General features: G+C 44.1%; 1 non-coding gene across 1 annotated transcript; it reads right to left on the reverse strand.

The window, feature by feature from the left end:
- Nucleotides 1-311: 311 nt before the first annotated feature.
- On the reverse strand, nt 312-498 carry LOC130306548 (U2 spliceosomal RNA). Its single transcript, XR_008855886.1, has one exon. It is a non-coding gene; the product is annotated as a U2 spliceosomal RNA (small nuclear RNA).
- Nucleotides 499-23,445: the final 22,947 nt, after the last annotated feature.

A 23,445-nucleotide genomic window follows, 5' to 3' on the forward strand; every position in this document is an offset into this window, starting at 1 on the left:
AGTATTATTATTTTTTTTTTAGTTTTTATGACATCAATCAGTGTGCAAACATAGTCAGTAAAACGCCAAATGGATAGACGTTCATAAACCAGTCAGTGCAACTCATTATTGTGGTCTCTAATTGTGGAACTCTTTTTTTTTTGTGAGGATACGATGAGCTTATCCAATTAAGGAGGCCATTCAGCAGTACTGGGTCTGGACAGCAGCGGCACCTTCTGCAGCCAGACTGATTGACATGACAAGGCAGGCAACAGCTGCAGCAGCACCCACAGAGGATTAAATAAGAATCTGTCTTTTTTAACACTGGAATGGGGTGGTGCACTGTACCCGAAGATACTGCCATATCGGGTCAATGCATTGGGCGACGGAAGCAAGTTTCCAAATCGGCTCCCATTCTCAAAAATCCATTTAATTTATGGTCCCCAGATAGGGGACGTATCAGATATTAAACTGATAAGAACAGATTTTTGATTGAAAAAACCTTTATTACCAATCAATTGTCAATCACACAATAAATATATTCACCATAACAGAACTGACTTTTTTTTATCTATCTATCTATCTATCTATATATATATACCGTATTTATAGGGGTATACCACGCACCGGCCTATAACATGCACCCTCATTTTACCAAGGATATTTGGGTAAAAAAAGTTTTTTACCCAAATATCCATGGTAAAATGAGGGTGCGTGTGTGCGCGTGTATACCCCGATAAACCCCCAGGAAAGGCAGGGGGAGAGAGGCCGTCGCTGCCCGCTTCTCTCCCCCTGCCTTTCCTGGGGTCTAGAGCGCTGCTGCCGGCCCTTCTCACCCCCTGGTTATCGGCGCCGACAGCCAGGGGGAGAGAAGGGGCAGCGGCACCCATTGCCGGCGCCGCTGCCCCGTTGCCTCCCCCCATCCCCGGTGGCATAATTACCTGGGTCGGGTCCGCGCTGCTGCAGGCCTCCGGCGCGCGTCCCCTGCGTCGTTGCTATGCACGGCGCGGCGCATGACGTCAGTGCGCCGCGCCGTGCAGCGCATAGCAACAGGTAATTATGCCACCGAGGATGGGGGGAGGCAACGGGGCAGCGGCGCCGGCAATGGGTGCCGCTGCCCCTTCTCTCCCCCTGGCTGTCGGCGCCGCTTCTCTCCCCCTGGCTATCGGCGCCGGCACCGATAGTCAGGGGGACAGAACGGGCAGCGGCGCCGATAGCCAGGGGGTGAGAAGGGCCGGCAGCAGGGCTCTAGACCCCAGGAAAGGCAGGGGGAGAGAAGCGGGCAGCGACGGCCTCTCTCCCCCTGCCTTTCCTGGGGGTGTATCGGCGTATAACACGCACATAAACTTTAGGCTAAAAATTTTAGCCTAAAAAGTGCGTGTTATACGCCGATAAATACGGTATATATATATAGATATATAAAAAAAATTATTTTATTGAAGAGCTGAGGTATGTGCTCTTAAAGAGTAGCTATCCTCAACTAAAATGTCCATATTCCCCCTCCCCATCTTTCCCTCACACTGTCTACATCTATCCCTGTTTTTTTTATCCTCTTAAAACATTAGAACAATACCTTTTTCCACTCCTCTTCGGTAGCTCAGAGTTGAGCAGTCTCACGATTGCAGGAAGTCGGCGGGCGGGCCGACGTGACGTCATCTGAAGCCTCGCCGGCCACCACTTCCGCCCATCTTGCTGTATTCTGCGCTCAATGTCGGGAGCGCGCATACAGGCGCGCATACAGGCTGGGAGGGACGGCAGCCTCTGAGTCTCCTCCTTTCTGTTTGGTTTTGCATGTACCATTCAGAGAGGAGGAGAGTCTGAGAACGGAGCTGCTGTACTGTGCCCTGAGGGAATTTATAATATCAAAATGGTGGGTAGTACAATTGATTATATGCCCAAAACAATAAAAATAAAATTTCACAAAGCTGCAATCCCCAATGAATGACTGCAAACCGCAGTGCATTATAAATGGTGTGAATAATAGTGATTTTATCCCAATCAAAAATGATGCATAATTTTTGAATGGGATAAAATCTCCATTATTGACACCATTTATAATGCACTGCTGGCTGCAGCCATTCATTGGGGATTGCAGCTTTGTGAATTTATTTATTTATTTTTTCATATAAAGCTGCACTCCCAAATGAATGGCTGCAGCCAGCAGTGCATTATAAATGCTGTCAATAATAGTGATTTTATCCCATTCAATAATGATGCATCATTTTTGTAATGGAATAAAATCTCTTTTTTTTCACCATCTATACCAGTGGTCCCCAAACTGTGGCCCTCCAGATGTTGCAAAACTACAACTCCCAGCATGCCTGGACAGCCAACGGCTGTCCAGGCATGCTGGGAATTGTAGTTTTGCAACATCTGGAGGGCCACAGTTTGGGGACCACTGACCTATACTGCATTGCTGCGGTTTTATCGTGTACATGTGCTCACTGATTGCATATTTTATTGCATTAGGAACACCGCAGCAATTCAGGATAGGTGGTGATTAAAAAAAAAGATTTTATTCCATTCAAAAATTGTGCATATTTATTGATGGAATGAATTCACAATTTATATCACCATCTAGACTGTATTGCACATAACACCATAACCTCCCCCCAATGGAATAAATGTGCTTTTTTTGCTCACCATCTATACTGGAGTGATCCGGTGTTACTCAATAAAACCGCAGCACTACAATATAGATAGTGATCCAAAGTCCCAAATGAGTCCAAAATCAGAAATTTACCGTGCATACCATCCACACTCAATATATGATAATGAGCGTGCATAGCATGCAGGCTCAAAACATGATAATGAGAGTGCATAGCATGCATGCTCAATACCTGATATTGAGCATCCATAGCATGCACACTCAATACATAATAATAAACATTAATATTTTGAGCGTGCATAGCCTGCATGTTCAATACATGATATTGAGCATGCATAGCATGCACAGTAAGTATATGATATTGAGCATGCATAGCATACACACTCAATTCATGATAATGAGCGTGCATAGCATGCAGGCTCAATACATTGTAATGAAAGTGTGTAGCATGTATGTGTAGCATACATTGAGCATCCATAGGATGCATACTCAATACATAATAATGAACGTTAATATATGAGTGTGAATAGCCTGCATGCTCAATACATTATATTGAGCATGCATAGCATACACACTCAATACATGATAATGAACGTGAATATATGAGCGTGCATAGCATGCATGCTCAATACATGTTATTGAGCATGCATAGCATCCACAGTCAATACATGATATTGAGCATGCATAGCATGCACAATCAATACATGATATTGAGCGTGCATGGCATAAACACTCAATACATGATAATGAGCATGCATAGCATGCAGGCTCAATACATCGTAATGAAAGTGTGTAGCATGCATGCTCAATAAATGATATTTTGCATGCATAGCATGCACACTCAATACATAATTAACGTGAATATTTTGAGCGTGCATAGCCTACATGTTCAATACATGATATTGAGCATGCAAAGCATACACAATCAATGCATGATAATGAGCATGCATAGCATACATTTTCAATAAATGATATTGAGCATGCATAGCATACACACTCAAAAATGATATTGAGCATGCATAGCATACAGGCTCAATACATCATAATGAGAGTGCATAGCATGGATGCTCAATATATAATAATGAACATGAATATATGAGCGTGCATAGCATGCACAGTCAATACATGATATTGAGCATGCATAGCATACACACTCAATACATGATAATGAATGTGAATATATGAGCGTGCATAGCATGCATGCTCAATACATGTTATTGAGCATGCATAGCATCCACAGTCAATACATGATATTGAGCGTGCATAGCATGCACAATCAATACATGATATTGAGCGTGCATGGCATAAACACTCAATACATGATAATGAGCATGCATAGCATGCAGGCTCAATACATCATAATGAAAGTGTGTAGCATGCATGTTCAATATATTACATTGAGCATCCATAGGATGCATACTCAATACATAATAATGAACGTTAATATATGAGTGTGCATAGCATGCATGCTCAATACATGATATTGAACATGTATATCCTACACACTCAATACATTATAATGAGCGTGCATAGCATGCAGGCTCAATACATCATAATGAGAGTGCATAGCATGCACACTCAATACATAATAATTAGCGTGCTTATCTGATCAATACCTGATGTTGAGCGTGCATAGCCTGCACAGTCAGTACATGATAATGAGCCTGCATAACTGAGTGTGCATAACATGCACACTCAATACATGATAATGAGTTTGCTTAGCTGAGCGTGCATAGCATGCAGGCTCAAAATATGATATTGAGCAGCCCTAGCTTGCTGTCGCTATAAATACAATGTGCAGAGTATTATTAAACCTTGTATAATTGATTATTGTACTGAAAAAGGATGATAGCCACTAACATGTTATCTCAACAAGACCAAAACCAAGTAATGGAGAATTTTGCTTTAGGCTATTACATACTCTATTAATCTATTTACTAAAGGCAACTGGATATTCATATGCTGCAGAGGAGCAAAGGAATGAAGAATATAATCCTGAAGAATCTTCTGATGAGGTAATTAATATTCTTTATTATTTATATATATATATATATATATATAATTTTTTTTAATACTTATTATTATATTAATTCACTTTTTTTTTTTTAAATAGGAAGATTATAGTATTCAACAGGAGACGTAAAGTGACAGTGAGGAGGAAACAGCTGCAACAATACATGAAATAACGCCGGTAAGCATATCAACAAGCTACACTTGAAGATCATTTGAACACTGTAATTGAACCCACACCAGGGTCTAACCTACACATTACTAACAGCGCCCTGATGTTTAGCTTTCTACCCCGTTTGACAAAAGATCTCCATAGACCACAATGGGCAAAATAAAAAAAATAAAATAAAATAATGTTTTAGATCTAGCCCATTCATTCCTATCCACCAAAAATAGACCCTGGAGGCTGACTTCCAGTACCCTGCTGTTTAGCTTCCTACTTCATTTGACACAGGATCTCCATAGACCACAATGGGCCATTGAATTCAATGGGCAAAAAATCTCAATATTATAGATCTAGCCCATTCATTCCTATACACCAACAATAAACCCTGGAGGCTGACTTCATACTCAGCCTCCAATGGTATTTTGACTAAACAAACCTCAAATGTTTAATGGGTTAATTTGTTGGTGTATAGGAATGAATGGGCTAGATCAGTGTTGTTCAAACAGTGGCCCTCCAGATGTCGCAAAACTACAACTCACTCACAGTCCAGGCATGCTGGGGGTTTTAGTTTTGCAACATCTGGAGGGCCACAGTTTGAAGACCACTTGGCTACATCTATCTTCTACAATCTTCACTATCACCAATCTCTTCTTTCTCCTGCCCTAATCTAGCAGCCAAACATTACCATGACATCCCAAAGTCTACCCTGGATCAAATGGTACCCTCTAAAACACGAATCTCCCAACACAGACGGCAGCAACCCTGGCACACGCTAACAACCTGCTTTCTCAGGCGATGCTCTAGGTGTGCTGAATGTCTCTGGAGGAAAACTAAGACTTCTTCAGACTATCTGCATTATAAATTCATGCTTAAATCCTATTACTCCGCTCTTCACCTCGCCAAACAAACATATTTTACCTCCCTCATCTCCTCTCTGTCTAACAACCCAAAACACCTTTTTGACACGTTCAACTCTCTCCTTCGGCCTAAAGTACAGACCCCAATCACTGATCTCTGTGCTGAAGACCTGGCCAAATACTTCAAAACTAAAATCGATGAAATTCGTGATGAAATCCTCTCCCAGTCCCCTAAAAGTTCTGATCCAATTCCCAGCCACGTCTCCTCTTCATTACAGGCTCAAAAACTGAGAGTGATGGAGGATGAGGTTTCCAAGCTCCTCTCCTCCGCCCGCCCCACTACCTGCTCTAGTGACCCCATGCCTTTACACCTCATCCAGTCTCTCTCTCCTGCTATCAGCTGTCACCTAACTAAAATCTTTAACCTCTCCCTCTCTTCTGGGGTCTTTCCCTCCTCCTTTAAACACTCTATCATAACCCCACTATTGAAAAAACCATCTCTGGACCCTTCCTGTGCAGCCAACTATCGACCCGTCTCAAATCTCCCCTTTATCTCCAAACTCCTGGAATGCTTGGTCTACTCCCGCCTTATCCGCTATCTCTCCGAGAACTCTCTCCTTGACCCCTTACAGTCTGGTTTCCGCTCCATTCACTCCATTCACAGAAACGGCCCTAACCAAAGTCACTGACGATCTTCTGATGGCCAAATCAAATGGCAATTTCTCTTTACTGATTCTCTTGGACCTGTCTGCGGCTTTTGACACTGTGAATCATCAACTCCTCCTCAGTAGTCTCCGCTCCATCGGTCTCAAGGACTCTGCTCTCGCCTGGTTTTCCTCCTATCTCTCTGGCCGCTTCTTTAGCGTCTCGTTTTCTGGCTCTACTTCTTCTCCTCTTCCCCTTGCTGTCAGGGTTCCCCAGGGATCGGTCCTAAGTCCTCTACTCTTTTCACTCTACACATCCCCGATTGGAAAAACAGTCAGTGGATTTGGTTTCCAGTACCACCTCTACGCTGATGACACCCAACTTTATACCTCCTCCTCCAACATCACCCCTGCACTCCTACAGAATACCAGTGACTGTCTCTCTGCCATCTCAGACATCATGTCCTCTTTATATCTGAAACTAAATCTTTCTAAAACAGAACTTCTTGTCTTTTCTCCATCAACTGATACTGTACCTAACCCTGACATTTCCATCTCGGTATGTGGTACTACCATAACTCCCGGGCAGCAGGCTCGCTGTCTTGGAGTTATACTTGACTCTGATCTGTCTTTCACTCCCCATATTCAGTCTCTTTCACGTTCTTGTCACCTGCATCTAAAAAACATTTCCAGAATCCGCCCGTTTCTCATTACTGAAACTGCTAAAACTCTCATTATTGCTTTGATTCACTCCCGTCTCGACTACTGTAACTCTTTACTAATAGGCCTTCCTTTCTCCAAACTCTCTCCTCTTCAGTCCATCCTTAATGCCGCAGCCAGACTCATCTCCTCTCCAGCCGCTACACCGACGACTCCTCCCTGTGCCAGTCACTACACTGGTTAACAATTCAGTCCAGAATACAGTACAAAATCCTCAGTCTCACACACAAAGCTCTCCACAATGCTGCACCTCCCTACATCTCATCTCCGTCTACCATCCTACACTTTCTCTTCGATCTGCTAATGATCTCACACTAACATCTTCTATAATCCGAACTTCTCACTCCCGTCTACAAGACTTCACTGGTGCTGCACCGGTTCTCTTGAATGCTATCCCTAAATCCCTCAGACTCAACAACAACATCCATAGTTTCAAACGTGGCCTAAAAACACATCTCTTCAGACAGGCCTACAAGTAGTCTCTAATTGGCCTCAACATATCCTCAACATATCCCCAACATATCCTCAACATATGCCCACACCTCTTGTTTGAATAGTTAATGTGTAATTTTATGTCTGATACTTGTCTTTGTTTGTACCCCATAATTGTAAGCGCTGTGGAATCTGTATTCGCTATATAAATAAATAAATAAAATAAATAAATCTATAACATAGTGATTTTTTGTCTATTTCAATCCAAGGGCCCATTGTGGTCTATGGTGATATTGTGGTAAACTTGTAAGAAAGCTGAACAGCAGTGTCCTGTTAGTAATGTGTATGAGAGACCCTGGTGTGGGTTCAATTCCTCTGTTGATATAGAGGGAGATTTATCAAAACCTGTCCAGAGGAAAAGTTTCTGAGTTGCCCATTGCAACCAATCAGATTGCTTCTTTCATTTTTCAGAGGCCTTTTAAAAAATGAAAGAAGCAATCCAATTGGTTGCTATGGGCAACTGCACAACTCTTCCTCTACACTGGTTTCGATGAATCTCCCCCATAGAGTTCTGTGATTATACTCATATTAGTTTGAACTTTTGTGAACTAGGTCAATTGAATACAACACATTACCTCCTTTTTCAATTAACCTAGTTGCCCATTTATGGTATCCAATCAACCTAGTTTCCACGGTTCAAAGTATCAATTGACCTATATCTGTCAAACCTAATTAAAGAATAATCACACAACTTGAGCTGAACCCAGGAATTGAACCCACACCAGGGTCTCCCATACATATTACTACCAGTACCCTGCTGTTTAGTTTCCTACTTCATTTGACACAGGATCTCCATAGACCACAATGGGCCATTGAATTCAATGGGCAAAAAATCTCAATGTTATAGATGTAGCCCATTCATTCCTATACACCAACAATAGACCATGGAGGCTGACTTCATACTCAGCCTCCAATGGTATTCTGACTCACCAAAATGATAATGTTTAATGGGTTAATTTATTCCTAAATTTCTGTACTTTCCTATTTTGTCTGTAGCTTGATGCATTGGACAAACATTTTAGCAGGAACTGGTGGGTTTGGATAAAACAGTCCCCCATAGGGTTACTGTAAGTGGTCCCCAAAATTTTTTGTGACACCCCTATGTCCATTTAATATATTGTTCAAGAGGATTACATTTTTTTATTGTATACAATTTTTTATCTTTTTGTATTCATTTTTAGAAACAAAAAGCTCTTCTGGAAAGACTAAGAAAAAAGGCAGAACTACATGGCGAGCTACATGAGCACTCTTTCCAAAACGATCCAGAGTGGCCAAGCATCAATGACATCCCAGGTGACATAGTTACATAGTTGCATAGTTACATAGTTAGTACGGTCGAAAAAAGACATATGTCCATCAAGTTCAACCAGGGAATTAAGGGGTAGGGGTGTGGCGCGATATTGGGGAAGGGATGGGATTTTATATTTCTTCATAAGCATTAATGTTATTTTGTTCCAGGAATGTATCTAATCCTGTTTTAAAGCTGTTAATTGTTCCTGCTGTGACCAGTTCTTGAGGTGGACCGTTCCATAAATTCACAGTCCTCACAGTAAAGAAGGCGTGTCGCCCCTTGAGACTAAACTTTTTCTTCTCCAGACGGAGGGAGTGCCCCCTCGTCCTTTGGGGGGTTTAACCTGGAACAGTTTTTCTCCATATTTTTTGTATGGGCCATTAATATACTTATATACGTTTATCATATCCCCCCTTAAACGTCTCTTCTCAAGACTAAACAATTGTAACTCCTTTAATCGCTCCTCATAGCTAAGATGATCCATGCCCCATATTAGTTTAGTCGCGCGTCTCTGCACCCTTTCCAACTCCGCAGTGTCCCTTTTATGGACAGGTGCCCAAAACTGAACAGCATATTCCAGGTGAGGCCGTACCAATGCTTTATAAAGGGGGAGTATTATGTCCCTGTCCCTTGAGTCCATGCCTCTTTTGATACATGACAATATCCTGCCGGCTTTGGAAGCAGCAGCCTGACATTGCATGCTATTCTGTAGTCTGTGATCTACAAGTACACCCAGATCCTTCTCTACCAGTGACTCTGCCAGTTTAATCCCCCCTAAGACATACGACGCATGCAGGTTATTAGTACCCAGATGCATAACTTTACATTTATCCACATTGAACCACATTGAACTATAATGATCCAAGAATTGGGAATACACATTGGTGCAAGTGCCAAAATTGCAAAATTATGCCAACAAGAGATGAGAGCATCTGCTGCCAGGAGGAGGATATTCTTAATCCCCACTTTGATAAAGGACTAACTTGTATTCTACAACACGAGGAGTTAGTCAACTTGAGATTTAAAGAAAAAAGTTCAGTGGATGGATAAGTGCCAAAGAATTGTTAAAAAATTGCAATAGGTAATAATATTGTATTGTATATTAATTTTTATATCTTTTTTAGAAACATTTTTTTTTTATGTTTTTAAATATTACTCTTTTTTTTTGACCTTTTCATAAAACTTGAAAAATTAAAAATGTGCATATCAGCATTTCTCTGTGTTTACATGAACATAATTGCAGTTGCTATTACAATTCATTTTATTTTTTATTTATTTTTTTGTGTGCAAATAATTTACCAATCTCAAAGTACATTTACACAAACTTTAGCGTATACGGCTGGGGGAGATAAAACCGGGGGATCACGTATCCCTGCCATATGCAACCATATGTTAATTCCTTTCTATGAGCTGACCGGAGTGAAATGCCGATTATGGTTGGCTCATTTTTGCCCTGTATGCGCTTTTTCCACAGACCTAAAGCCATAGTCAACCATGGTTTTACTTCACCTTTTTAGGTACGGTTGAAAGTGCATACGGGACAAAAATGAGCCAACCTCACTGAGGATCACTCCGGTCGGCTCATTGAAATGATTTACCATACGGCAGGGATACGGTAGCACATGGTTTTAGCTCCACCACAGCCTTATGAACTCATGTAAGTGTAACAACATGATGTAGGTCTTTATAAGTCTTCCCCCACGATTGTGAAATTTGAATCTAAATCCACATATCTGTAAATTATTCATAATTTTTACACTATTTTAATCTTATTTTATTTGTAGGGTTATTCGCAAGTCCGCTTATAGATCCTACTCTTGTTTTGCGCATGGAATCCTTGGGCCTAAACGACGAAAGCCAATACCATCATGTGTCGTCAATTTTATTAGGTCTGAATTTCCAGATCCTGACGGGCAATATATTGGATTCCACTGGCCTGATGAATACCCAGCAAGTGACATGGCTGCTGATGTTTGATTCACTATGACACTTACTTTCTGCACTTTTCATGTTTCTACAGTTTTACATTGCACTTTTATTGTTTACAATTTTTTTATGTTTATTTATCTTGTTATTTATATTACCGTATATACTCGAGTATAAGCCGAGATTTTCAGCACGATTTTTCGTGCTGAAAACACCCCCCTCGGCTTATACTCGAGTGAACTCCCCCACCCGCAGTGGTCTTCAACCTGCGGACCTCCAGAGGTTTCAAAACTACAACTCCCAGCAAGCCCGGGCAGCCATCGGCTGTCCGGGCTTGCTGGGAGTTGTAGTTTTGAAACCTCCGGAGGTCCGCAGGTTGAAGACCACTGCGGCCTTCAACATCATCCAGCCCCCTCTCACCCCCTTTAGTTCTGAGTACTCACCTCCGCTCGTAGCTGGTCCGGTCCTGCAGGGCTGTCCGGAGAGGAGGTGGTCCGGTGGGATACTGGTTCCGGGCTGCTATCTTCACCGGGGAGGCCTCTTCTAAGCGCTTCGGGCCTGGCCTCAGAATAGTCACGTTGCCGTGACAACGACGCAGAGGTGCGTTCATTGCCAACGTACTTCTGCGTCATTGTCAAGGCAACGCCTCTATTCCGGGCCGGAAGCGCAGAGAAGAGGCGCCCCCGGTGAAGATAGCAGCCCGGACCACCTCCTCACCGGACCACCTCCTCTCCGGACAGCCCTGCAGGACCGGACCAGCGCCGAGCGGAGGTGAGTACTCAGAACTAAAGGGGGTGAGAGGGGGCTGGATGATGTTGAAGGCCGCAGTGGTCTTCAACCTGCGGACCTCCGGAGGTTTCAAAACTACAACTCCCAGCAAGCCCGGACAGCCGATGGCTGCCCGGGCTTGCTGGGAGTTGTAGTTTTGAAACCTCTGGAGGTCCGCAGGTTGAAGACCACTGAGGGCGAATGATGAGAAGAGGATGATGAAGGGGGGGTGTGGGGATGATGAAGGGGGGGGTGTGGGATGATTAAAGGGGATGATGAAGGGGGGATGTGTGGGATGATAAGGGGATGATGAAGGGGGGATGTGCGGGATGATAAGGGGATGATGAAGGGGGGATGTGCGGGATGATAAGGGGATGATGAAGGGGGGATGTGTGGGATGATGACAAGGGGATGATGAAGGGGGGATGTGTGGGATGACAAGGGGATGATGAAGGGGGGATGTGTGGGATGATAAGGGGATGATGAAGGGGGGATGTGTGGGATGATGACAAGGGGATGATGATGAGGATGTTAATGACGGGTCTGGATGATGACAGGGGGGGATGAGGTATTTCCCACCCTAGGCTTATACTCGAGTCAATAACTTTTCCTGGGATTTTGGGTTGAAATTAGGGGTCTCGGCTTAAACTCGGGTCGGCTTATACTCGAGTATATACGGTATATTAATTAGTTATTTAAATTTTTATGGTGGTTATTTTATTTTGTCTATTTTAATCTGTCTACACCAGTCATTTCCCAAACGTGGTCCCTCGGCACACTGCTATTCCATTTGACACTTCCCATTGTTGGAGTTTATTTTTCCGTTGATTTTTTTATTTCCAGCCCTGGCATGCTCGCTGATGACTGACGGCGCAGGGTGGAAGAGAAGCCTGCGTGCGAACTTCGCACAGTGTCCCACTCCCCCTTGCGGCCCAATGAGGCAAAAATGGAGCCATGGTGAAGAAGCTGTAATACCTGCGGTGCCACCGTCACTGCGGTGTCACCCAGGTCCACCCTCTACCCACCCCAACTGTCAACCCCCCCCCCCCGTCCACACCCGTGTCACCATGTTCATCCTCCTGTCCTCACTGTCACACATGTACACTCCTCTACACCCCTCTATAAACCATATACACTCCTCTACACCCCTCTGTCACCCATGTACACCCCTCTGTTACCCATGTACACTCATCTACACCCCTCTGTTGCCCACGTAAAATAATTGCGGATCCTAATGTGTTTGTTTTGCATGTTTAACAGTGAAGAATTGTGTGTGGAATAAATAGTCAAGATGGCAACAATTCAAAGTAGAGAAGATATTATTTGTCAGTTGCTATATAAAGCAGAAATTTTAAATACATACCAACTGAAAAATAGATAATCCATACTCCTTGTATCTCGGCCAGCTGCAGCACCTGGCGTATGAGATAACCCCCGGTTTTCTATAAAATTTTACCTTGTTTAAAGGTAGTCTTATATGGCATATAAAAAAAATATTAATTCCTTAGAAACTGAATATTTTTGATTTACGTTTTTTTTTTTAACAATTGATGATTAAAATTTATTTTCTGTAATGAAAACATTTCACAAAAACAAGTAGTAATAATATTTTTAAATAAACAACACTATAATAATAAACCATTAATAAAAAAAAGTATTTTTTACTCATGAAAATATACATGAATATGCATGTTGAACAATATAGCACATAAACAAGTATATAGCACATAACAAACAAGTAAAAAATTAAAATCTTGAGTGGTGTTTTTCAACCATTGATTGTTTGTCTGGTTTTTCAATTGGTGCTATATTAGAAGGCATTGTTGACCGGCGAGAGGTCCAGTCTATGGAAATGTTTCCATCGGCAAGTCCCATTACATCCTGCATGATTTTCGAGACGAATTCCTGAGTGGTTGGCTCATACACTGATCGTACAAACCACTCTTTCCGGGCTTTTGAATAGGCAAGATTGTACCTCGGTGTGCCTAAAGGTCCGCTAGTTTCAGTCTCTCTTGTAACAACTGCTTGCACTCTATTCACATTATAATTATGGTCAAGAGCAGCAAGCTGTGTTCGAGCATACACCCCGTCTGTACTAAAATGAAGTCTTTTAGGCCTGTATTTTGTTAGTGAACTATGAAACACTTCCAGATCTCCAGTGTGACAAAAGTTGCTAAGATGTCTAAGGTCTTTTTGTAGTCTTGTATCCATGACAATTTTTCCAAGTTCAACATAACAGGCACTTTGTTTTTTTAACCATTTTCGGGTGGACTGAATGTCCTCAGGGAGTTGGTCATGATGACAAGATGATTCCTGACCATTATCATCCTTCCAAAAATGAACGTTGGTGACATGGTACAAGACAGAGTTCCATCTGTTTACAAGTTCATCTGGATTGCATTCACAAGTATTAGAACTCCACCATAAATTATTTTTAATTGGTCCTATCCATTCTGCTAAATCTTGGCAGTTTTTAGGTTTTTTTTTGCTGACGGCAAGTAGATTTTTTCCAATAGATTTAGCTAAGTGCCAGACATCAAACTGGTGACCAATTGTTTTATATTCCTCACGCAGCATTTTTCTGATGGATACGTGCTGGTCAGTGCAAATGATGTCTATGTCCACTTTATTTTGCAGTAGAAATTCCAAGGCATTCTTGCACGCTATTTTTTCAAGGGCAACAGAGGATAAACCAATACCGATTTGTTGAATGTTGAAATTCAATATTTTGTTAGTTTCTACATCCATCAATGTGTATATGCAATATTTTGCACTGTGCCCGGGTGAATCACATTGTCCATTTCCAGCAACACATACTGCATGTTGTGATATTTTTTCCATTTCTAATTTTTGATTAATTGTCCAAGAATTTTCAATTGCAGGAAATATATATATTTGTCACGATGCCGGCTGGCAGGAGGTGGATCCTCTGTGCCAGAGAGGGATAGCGAGGACCGTGCTAGTGGACCGGTTCTAAGACACTACTGGTTTTCACCAGAGCCCGCCGCAAAGCGGGATGGTCTTGCTGCGGCGGTAGTGACCAGGTCGTATCCACTAGCAACGGCTCACCTCTCTGGCTGCTGAAGATAGGCGAGGTACAAGGGAGTAGGCAGAAGCAAAGTCGGACGTAGCAGAAGGTCGGGGGCAGGCGGCAAGGTTCGTAGTCAGGGGAGATAGCAGAAGTTCTGGTACACAGGTTTTTAAACACACAAAACGCTTTCACTAGGCACAAGGGCAACAAGATCCGGCAAGGAAGTGCATGGGAGGAGGTTAGATATAGTCAGGGACCAGGTGGGAGCCAATTAAGCTAATTGGGCCAGGCACCAATCATTGGTGCACTGGCCCTTTAAGTCTCAGGGAGCTGGCGCGCGCGCGCCCTAGAGAGCGGAGCCGCGCGCGCCAGCACATGACAGCAGGGGACGGGAACGGGTAAGTGACCTGGGATGCGATTCGCGAGCGGGCGCGTCCCGCTGTGCGAATCGCATCCCCAACGGCCATGACAGAGCAGCGCTCCCGGTCAGCGGAACTGACCGGGGAGCTGCAGGGAGAAAGACGCCGTGAGCGCTCCGGGGAGGAGCGGGGGCCCGGAGCGCTAGGCGTAACAGTACCCCCCCCCTTAGGTCTCCCCTTCTCTTTGTCCGGTAACTGCCTCCCCTGGGATGAGGACACCGGGAAAGGATGGAGGGATTCCTCAACGGCAGGCAGAACCGCAGGAGTAGGAATGGGGAGAGAGGGCAGAGGGCGAGACCTGGCACGGGGCAGTGTGACACCAGGACGAGGGCCATGAGGGGACACAGAAGCTTGCCTGATGGGACTGGGAGGGGGGGAGGGGCATTTCCTGTGGCAGGCAGAGTCCTTAATGACCTTAGGGGGACCGGATACAGGAGGAACCACAGGGTCACGGCAGGGAGTACTGGGAACCGGTTGAAGGCAGTCCTTGGAACAAGAGGGACCCCAACTCTTGATCTCCCCAGTGGACCAATCCAGGGTTGGGGAATGGTGTTGAAGCCAGGGTAGTCCAAGGAGAACTTCAGAAGTGCAATTAGGAAGGACAAAAAATACAATTTCCTCGTGATGAGGTCCGATGCACATTAGGAGGGGCTCCGTGCGGTAACGCACGGTGCAATCCAACCTGGCTCCGTTGACCGCGGAAATGTGGAGTGGCTTGACAAGACGGGTCACCGGAATGCGGAATTTATTCACAAAGGACTCCCGAATAAAATTCCCAGAAGCTCCAGAGTCCAGGCAGGCCACGGCTGAGAGGGGAGAGCTGGCTGAAGTAGAAATCCGAACAGGCACCGTGAGACGTGGAGAAGCCGACTTGGCATCAAGAGACGCCACACCCACGAGAGCTGGGTGCGAGCGTGCGTTTCCCAGACGTGGAGGACGGATTGGGCAATCCACCAAAAAATGTTCAGTACTGGCACAGTACAGACAAAGATTCTCTTCCTTACGGCGATTCCTCTCTTCCAGGGTCAGGCGAGACCGATCCACTTGCATGGCCTCCTCGGCGGGAGGCCTAGGCGCAGATTGCAGTGGAGACTGTGGGAGAGGTGTCCAGAGATCTAAGTCTTTTTCCTGGCGGAGCTCTTGATGCCTCTCAGAAAAACGCATGTCAATGCGAGTGGCTAGATGAATGAGTTCATGCAGGTTAGCAGGAGTCTCTCGTGCGGCCAGAACATCTTTAATGTTGCTGGATAGGCCTTTTTTAAAGGTCGCGCAGAGAGCCTCATTATTCCAGGATAGTTCAGAAGCAAGAGTACGGAATTGTATGGCGTACTCGCCAATGGAGGAATTACCCTGGACCAGGTTCAGCAGGGCAGTCTCAGCAGAAGAGGCTCGGGCAGGTTCCTCAAAGACACTTCGAATTTCCGAGAAGAAGGAGTGTACAGAGGCAGTGACGGGGTCATCGCGGTCCCAGAGCGGTGTGGCCCATGACAGGGCTTTTCCAGACAGAAGGCTGACTACGAAAGCCACCTTAGACCTTTCAGTAGGAAACTGATCCGACATCATCTCCAAGTGCAAGGAACATTGCGATAGAAAGCCACGGCAAAACTTAGAGTCCCCATTAAATTTGTCCGGCAAGGACAGGCGGAGGCTAGGAGCGGCCACTCGCCGCGGAAGGGGTGCAGGAGCTGGCGGAGGAGATGGTTGTTGCTGCTGTAGCTGCGACTGTACTTGCTGTAGTTGTGACTGGAGTTGCTGTGTCATGGTGGTCAAGTACGACAGCTGGTGATCTTGTTGCGCTATCTGTTGCGACTGCTGGGCGATCTGACGAGCTTGCTGGGCGACCAGCGTAGGGAGGTCAGCGACAACTGGCAGAGGAACTTCAGCGGGATCCATGGCCGGATCTACTGTCACGATGCCGGCTGGCAGGAGGTGGATCCTCTGTGCCAGAGAGGGATAGCGAGGACCGTGCTAGTGGACCGGTTCTAAGACACTACTGGTTTTCACCAGAGCCCGCCGCAAAGCGGGATGGTCTTGCTGCGGCGGTAGTGACCAGGTCGTATCCACTAGCAACGGCTCACCTCTCTGGCTGCTGAAGATAGGCGAGGTACAAGGGAGTAGGCAGAAGCAAAGTCGGACGTAGCAGAAGGTCGGGGGCAGGCGGCAAGGTTCGTAGTCAGGGGAGATAGCAGAAGTTCTGGTACACAGGTTTTTAAACACACAAAACGCTTTCACTAGGCACAAGGGCAACAAGATCCGGCAAGGAAGTGCATGGGAGGAGGTTAGATATAGTCAGGGACCAGGTGGGAGCCAATTAAGCTAATTGGGCCAGGCACCAATCATTGGTGCACTGGCCCTTTAAGTCTCAGGGAGCTGGCGCGCGCGCGCCCTAGAGAGCGGAGCCGCGCGCGCCAGCACATGACAGCAGGGGACGGGAACGGGTAAGTGACCTGGGATGCGATTCGCGAGCGGGCGCGTCCCGCTGTGCGAATCGCATCCCCAACGGCCATGACAGAGCAGCGCTCCCGGTCAGCGGAACTGACCGGGGAGCTGCAGGGAGAAAGACGCCGTGAGCGCTCCGGGGAGGAGCGGGGGCCCGGAGCGCTAGGCGTAACAATATTTTTTGGATACGGTAGTAAGTAGCCTGGCTAATTCCCAAAATATTAAATATTTTTAGGAACTGTTGGATTTTGATGTAAGTGTTTCCACTAGTTATGATAGCAGTAGCTAACTGTAAATTTCCAAATGGTTTCTTTCCCAATCGGGGCTGGCTCTGCCATATGCGTTTTAAATGTTTGGCCTCGCATTCAGCAAAGACTGAAATATATGATCCCTTTGTTTTTTTATACACTCCTAGTATTTTTTGTTGCAGGGTGGATTAGAGGTACAAGGCATCTTGTATAGTAATGTGTCCAAACAGCTTTCATAAACTATGAATTTTCTTTCTTCATGATGTGGTACATTTACATTTACAAATTTTTCACTCAGCACATGCTGACTGTCCTCTTCTTCGTAGTCTTCATCATCTGAATGAACTGAGTCTCCCTCATCATCACTTGAACTACTTTCATTTGTTGAGACTGGAGTTGTGATTGTTGATAAACTTTTATCTACTTCTAAAACAGATATAGGGGCATGCAGAGTAGATTCCTCCACAATAACAGTGACTTCAGGGTCTTCAATAGGTTGTATAGGTGAAATTGTCAATTCGGATAAAAGCGTGGCAGGTAGTAGTTCGTGTCTAGCTCTACAACTTTCTTGAAACTCAGGTACACTGTTAAGAGTTGCTGATCCAGTTGGTCCTATATATTTTTTCGGAGTCGAAAATATTACACTGGCACCTTGCAATGGCTCCGAAGGCAGGTTTCCAAATACCAAGCTTTGTCTTGATTTTTTTTTTCTCAAGATTTTTTTTTAACCAGTCTTCTGCATTGTATTTTTATAGAGAAAGTTGTAGGTTTTACTTGTATACACTGATTTACGGTTCCCCAATTCCTGTCAAATATAGTTGCTGCTTCCTTTTTCGTTATCTCTGAGGCTTGTGGCTCCGTTTCAGTTGGGTTAACATGAGGTACAATATTTCGGCAGGTTGGGCACATTTCCCCTGGCTTTAAACCATTGGTTGAAGCTACGTCTTCATCCAATCTTTTCCTCTTTTGAGGATTCAGGATTTCAGCCTCAACTGCCTCGGCAGCTTGAACTTGTATATCCCGTGTAGGGAAAATACTAGGAACGGCAAAGGGGGTGAGCCTCTGTTTTCCTGTATTTGGATTAAAGGTATAGTCAGTAGTTTTAAAATGGGCTGAGCAGAGCCGATAATTGTTCGTTTTAGAGAGATGAATGTGGTCAACCAGTTCATCAATTTTGGGAAACTCTTGATCTGTAGCCAATAGCCATGCCATGATACGATCCCTCTCTCTTGGGAAGGAATGCATGATGATATTATGGTCGCCTTTTACGCTCCTTGACTTGCAACCGTTGACAATGCAGCCCGGCATTTTCTAAAGAAGAAAATGGAATAATGGATTTTAAAATAAATACTAAATATGTCTATATAAAAATATTAAAATTACATTATGTTTCTATTTTCTAGGAGAACATTTGAAAAATAATATTTATTGAAAAAGCACCATTCAAATAATAAATACAAGATTAATATGTTAGTTCACTAGTACAGTAATGTAACTCCTTCCAAAATTTTACAAAGCTTTCTAAATAATTTTAGTGCGGGAGCATTACATTATTGAACTGAGGCATAAGATAGTATCCACTATAATCTAAGAATGGTGCAGAATCACGTGGAATAAAATAGTGTCCATTAGTGGAAGATGTTCCCTATTGTGAATAGAGGCTAAAAAAATCTTTATAAATTATAGAGTAGTGTCATGTACTAAATGAAGATTGTAATTAACTATAAAACCCTTAAATACAGTAGAATATCTGAGAGCCTTTTAGTAATCTACTAAAACCACCCCCCCCCATATGATTTTAACCACTGTGCCATATTATTTCACCTTGATCCGCCACTATGTCTACTACTAATTTTCACCCTACTATTTCATTGCCCCTTTATTACCTCTGTGTGGCATGAAGAGGAAATACATTTATGTATCTAAAGGTTGTTGGGTTGCCCAAAGCAAACAATCATATAGCTTTTTTGATGAAAGAAGCGATCTGAACGGTTGCCATGGGACACTCTTCAGCTTCACATCAGGACAAGTTGTTCTAAAATCACCCACACTATATTTATGTATTACATAACTTTATGTAAAATTTTTATGCAAACCTGAAAAGCGGCTCTGATAAGTAGTAGACAATAAAGCAAAAGAAAAGAGCTGTTGATGAGTCTTCTGAAAAAAATCAAAAAAGGATAATGTCACATTGACACACAGAACTAAACATCATTTTATTACTTAGATTTTTGATCTATGTTGCCCAGCTTTTAAAAAATTTAACACATAGACACCATAGGTGAACTAAGCCTAAATAGACAAAATTTATAACACAACAAATGACAACTTATCACAAGTTAACCCTACTAATCGCTTTTGAAAATGGGGATGTGGCTTCCATAAATGTGTGTAGCCTAGGACTGCACACACCAATACCAAAATATTATACACATAGTAGTACACGCAATTACGAAGCCATTACCGTCTCACTTGAGAACTGAGAGCACGCTCCACTGATCACAACATCACCGCTGTCCAGCCAAATCGTGGCATTGGTCCCTGAACCTAGTCCAATAACACCACCATCTGCATTTTCCAGCAAGAGGCACATACTGGCAAACCTTCATTCCGCTTGAAACTTGGTTAATATTGTAACAGCACTGCAAGGGTAAAAGAGTTCCACAGCGGAGGACTCAAGTAAAGCAGTGCGCCCCTGAATAACTCAGTACTCACCCCCACCCCACTAAATATCACTCATACAGCAGGGCTGTGAAGACAGGGTATATTGGGCAGAAAATAGAGGGACTCCAGCACAGCTACTAAACTCATTTTTACGTTTTATTTCGACTACATTGGCACAGTGACGTCCGTGCCAGCTACATGTAATGCTAAGACATTGATTATAACAAAAAAAAATTTTTATGTACATTTAGTTTATATTACATAATACAATTATGTATGTATTATTAAATGCCAACCTGTATAGCTGTTCTGTAGAGTAGTCAACAATAAACACAAATAAGATAGCTGTAGATGAGTCTTCTGAAAAATGAAAAGGAAAATGTCACATTGACATACAGACCAATACATCATTTTCCTAATTATGGTTTTGATCTATGTATCACAACTTGTTCCAAATTGAATGCATAGACACCTTATAGTGAACATTAGAGATGAGCGAGCTTACAGTAAATTCGATTCGTCACAAACTTCTCGGCTCGGCAGTTGATGACTTTTCCTGCGTAAATTAATTCAGCTTTCAGGTGCTCCAGTGGTCTGGAAAAGGTGGATACAGTCCTAGGAGACTCTTTCCTAGGACTGTATCCACCTTTTCCAGCCCACCGGAGCACCTGAAGGCTGAATTAATTTACGCAGGAAAAGTCATCAACTGCCGAGCCGAGAAGTTTGTGACGAATCGAATTTACTGTAAGTTCGCTCATCTCTAGTGAACATAGGTTAAAGCATAAATATTGACACAATTGACGCCACAACAGATGACCACTTATTATAAGTAGTATAGCATCTGGTGTCCATTTTTTCAAGACAGTGGACAGGGCAACGCATAAAGATGTGTTACCCTGTCAGGTGCCCTCTCAGATGTCCAACCATCCTGCCTCAAAATTGATGTCCTGCAAAGTTTCCCTCTGGCGTGATTTGCGGGTAAAATCATGCAAGAACTGATACCAATCTTTTCTTTTTGACAGTTCACATTCATCAAGAATCTAAATTTAACCTCCTGAGCGGTATTCCCGAGCGTGACTCGGGGTTAATTTTCCCTGCCAGAATCGGTAACCCCGAGTCACGCTCGGGGTAGAATTACAGAGTTCCTGGCCGGGCTGCACGATATATCGCAAAAGCAATGCGATATAGCGATGCGGCCCCCCCGGGAAAACTTGCGATTATCTGCTCTGGTTGGCTCGCGTTGCGGGGGCCGGCCAGAGCAGGTAAAGAAAAATACTAAAAGTCAGTGTTTCCCTACCAGGGGGCCTCCAGCTGCTGCAAAACTACAACTCTCAGCATGCCCGAACAGCCAAAGGCTGTCAGGGCACGCTGGGAGTAGTAGTTTCACAACAGCTGGAGGTACCCTGTCAGAAAAACACTGAGCTAAATGTGAAAGGAAAAAGTAGTAAAATAAAAAAACCTTTTGCTCACCTAGTCCCGGTCCCTGAAGATGTCGTTCCCCTCCGTGCGCTCTGGTCCCTGCTCTATTCATCTTACAGGACCTTTCACTTTTCAGCCAATCACAGGCCGCAGTGGTGTAAAGCCTGTGATTGGCTGAAGGGGAAAGGGCTTGTTCTGCAGCAAATACACTAGGTTTGAAATCTGCCCGGCAAACCCAGTGTATCCTGCTGCAGAACAAGGTGACAAGGGGGGGATAGGAAGAATGTGACAAAGGGGGGAATGTGACAGAGGGGGGGATGTGACAAGGGGGGGGGGGGGGAATGTGACATGAAGGGGGGGGGGGGAGGAAATGTGACAGGGGGAATGTGACAAGGGGGGGAAACGTGACAAGAGGGGGGAATGTGACAGGGGAGGGGGAATGTGACATGAAGGGGGGGATGTGACAAGGGGGGATTTGACAGGGGGAGGGGAATGTAACATGAAGGGGGAGAATGTGACAAGGGCGGGAATGTGACAAGGGGGGGAATGTGACAGGGTGGAATGTGACAGGGGAGGAATGTGACAAGGGGGGGGAATGTGACAAGGGGGGGGGGAATGTGACAAGGGGGGAATGTGACAAGGGGGGAAGAATGTGACAAGGGGGGAAGAATGTGACAAGGGAGAGGGGGAATGTGACAAGGGAGGGGGAATGTGATGGGGGAGATGTGAAATGGGCGGGGGGGAGATGTGAGATTCAGTGCAAAAAATTGTACCGCTTTTGGTACAAATTTCCAGAAAGAATCATACCGCCAGGGAGGTTAATGCCAGATGGGTGGACATGATGGAGGGCTTATGACAGGGTAACACAACTTTCTGCTTTCACCTGTCCGTTGGCAAGAAACAATGGACGCATGAGTCAATACAATTTATGCCAAGTTTTCATAAGTTATTCAATCAGTTGTGTCAATATTTAGGGTGAGACCACCTATGCAGGATACCTGATATATGTGAACCACACCATATAGCGCCACCTCTACCCTGTTAATATGTATTTTGAATACCATGTTACACAATTCAATTATTATGTATTATTTTCAGATTCATTAATTGTGAGGAATACAATTTTGCATTCTGTTGCCTATGTAGTTGTCTCTCCTTTATTTTGGTATAAAAACAATAAAATGGAGGGGAGTGCTTATTTCTCTAAAATTTTATAATTTTTTTTAATTAATTTATATTATACGGTTTAGTAGTGGAACCAATCGTATAGATGTAGTCCATTACAAACGCAGGGATTAGCGTTTGTGCCAAAAAATAAATAACCAGGAAGCGGTAACCTCCAATTATTACCAAGTTCACAACCTAAAACGAGGTACCGGGAAGAGCCGGTAACAACAGGCCCAGAGCGTCCAAAATGGTGATCCCGGGCCTAGTTGTTAACAGGCTGGTGTTTTTTTAGTCTGGGGAGGGCCAGTAACAATGGTCCTCGCCCACCCTGGTAACGTCAGGCTCTTGCTGTTTGTTTGCTATCTGGCTGAGACTGAAAAAATGGTGACACACACGTTGTTTGTCAAAAATAATTACCAAGATGGGGAAAAAAAAAAAACGTGTGTAGTTCCCCATATTTTCATTCTCAGCCAGATACCAACCAAACAGCAACAGCCTGACGTTACCAGGGTGGGTGAGGACCATTGTTACTGGCCCTCCCCAGCCTAAATAATGCCAGCCTGTTACCACCTAGGCCCAGGAGCGCCATTTTTGATT

Source organism: Hyla sarda, unplaced genomic scaffold (assembly GCF_029499605.1).
Source record: "Hyla sarda isolate aHylSar1 unplaced genomic scaffold, aHylSar1.hap1 scaffold_1380, whole genome shotgun sequence".
Lineage (NCBI taxonomy): Eukaryota > Metazoa > Chordata > Amphibia > Anura > Hylidae > Hyla > Hyla sarda.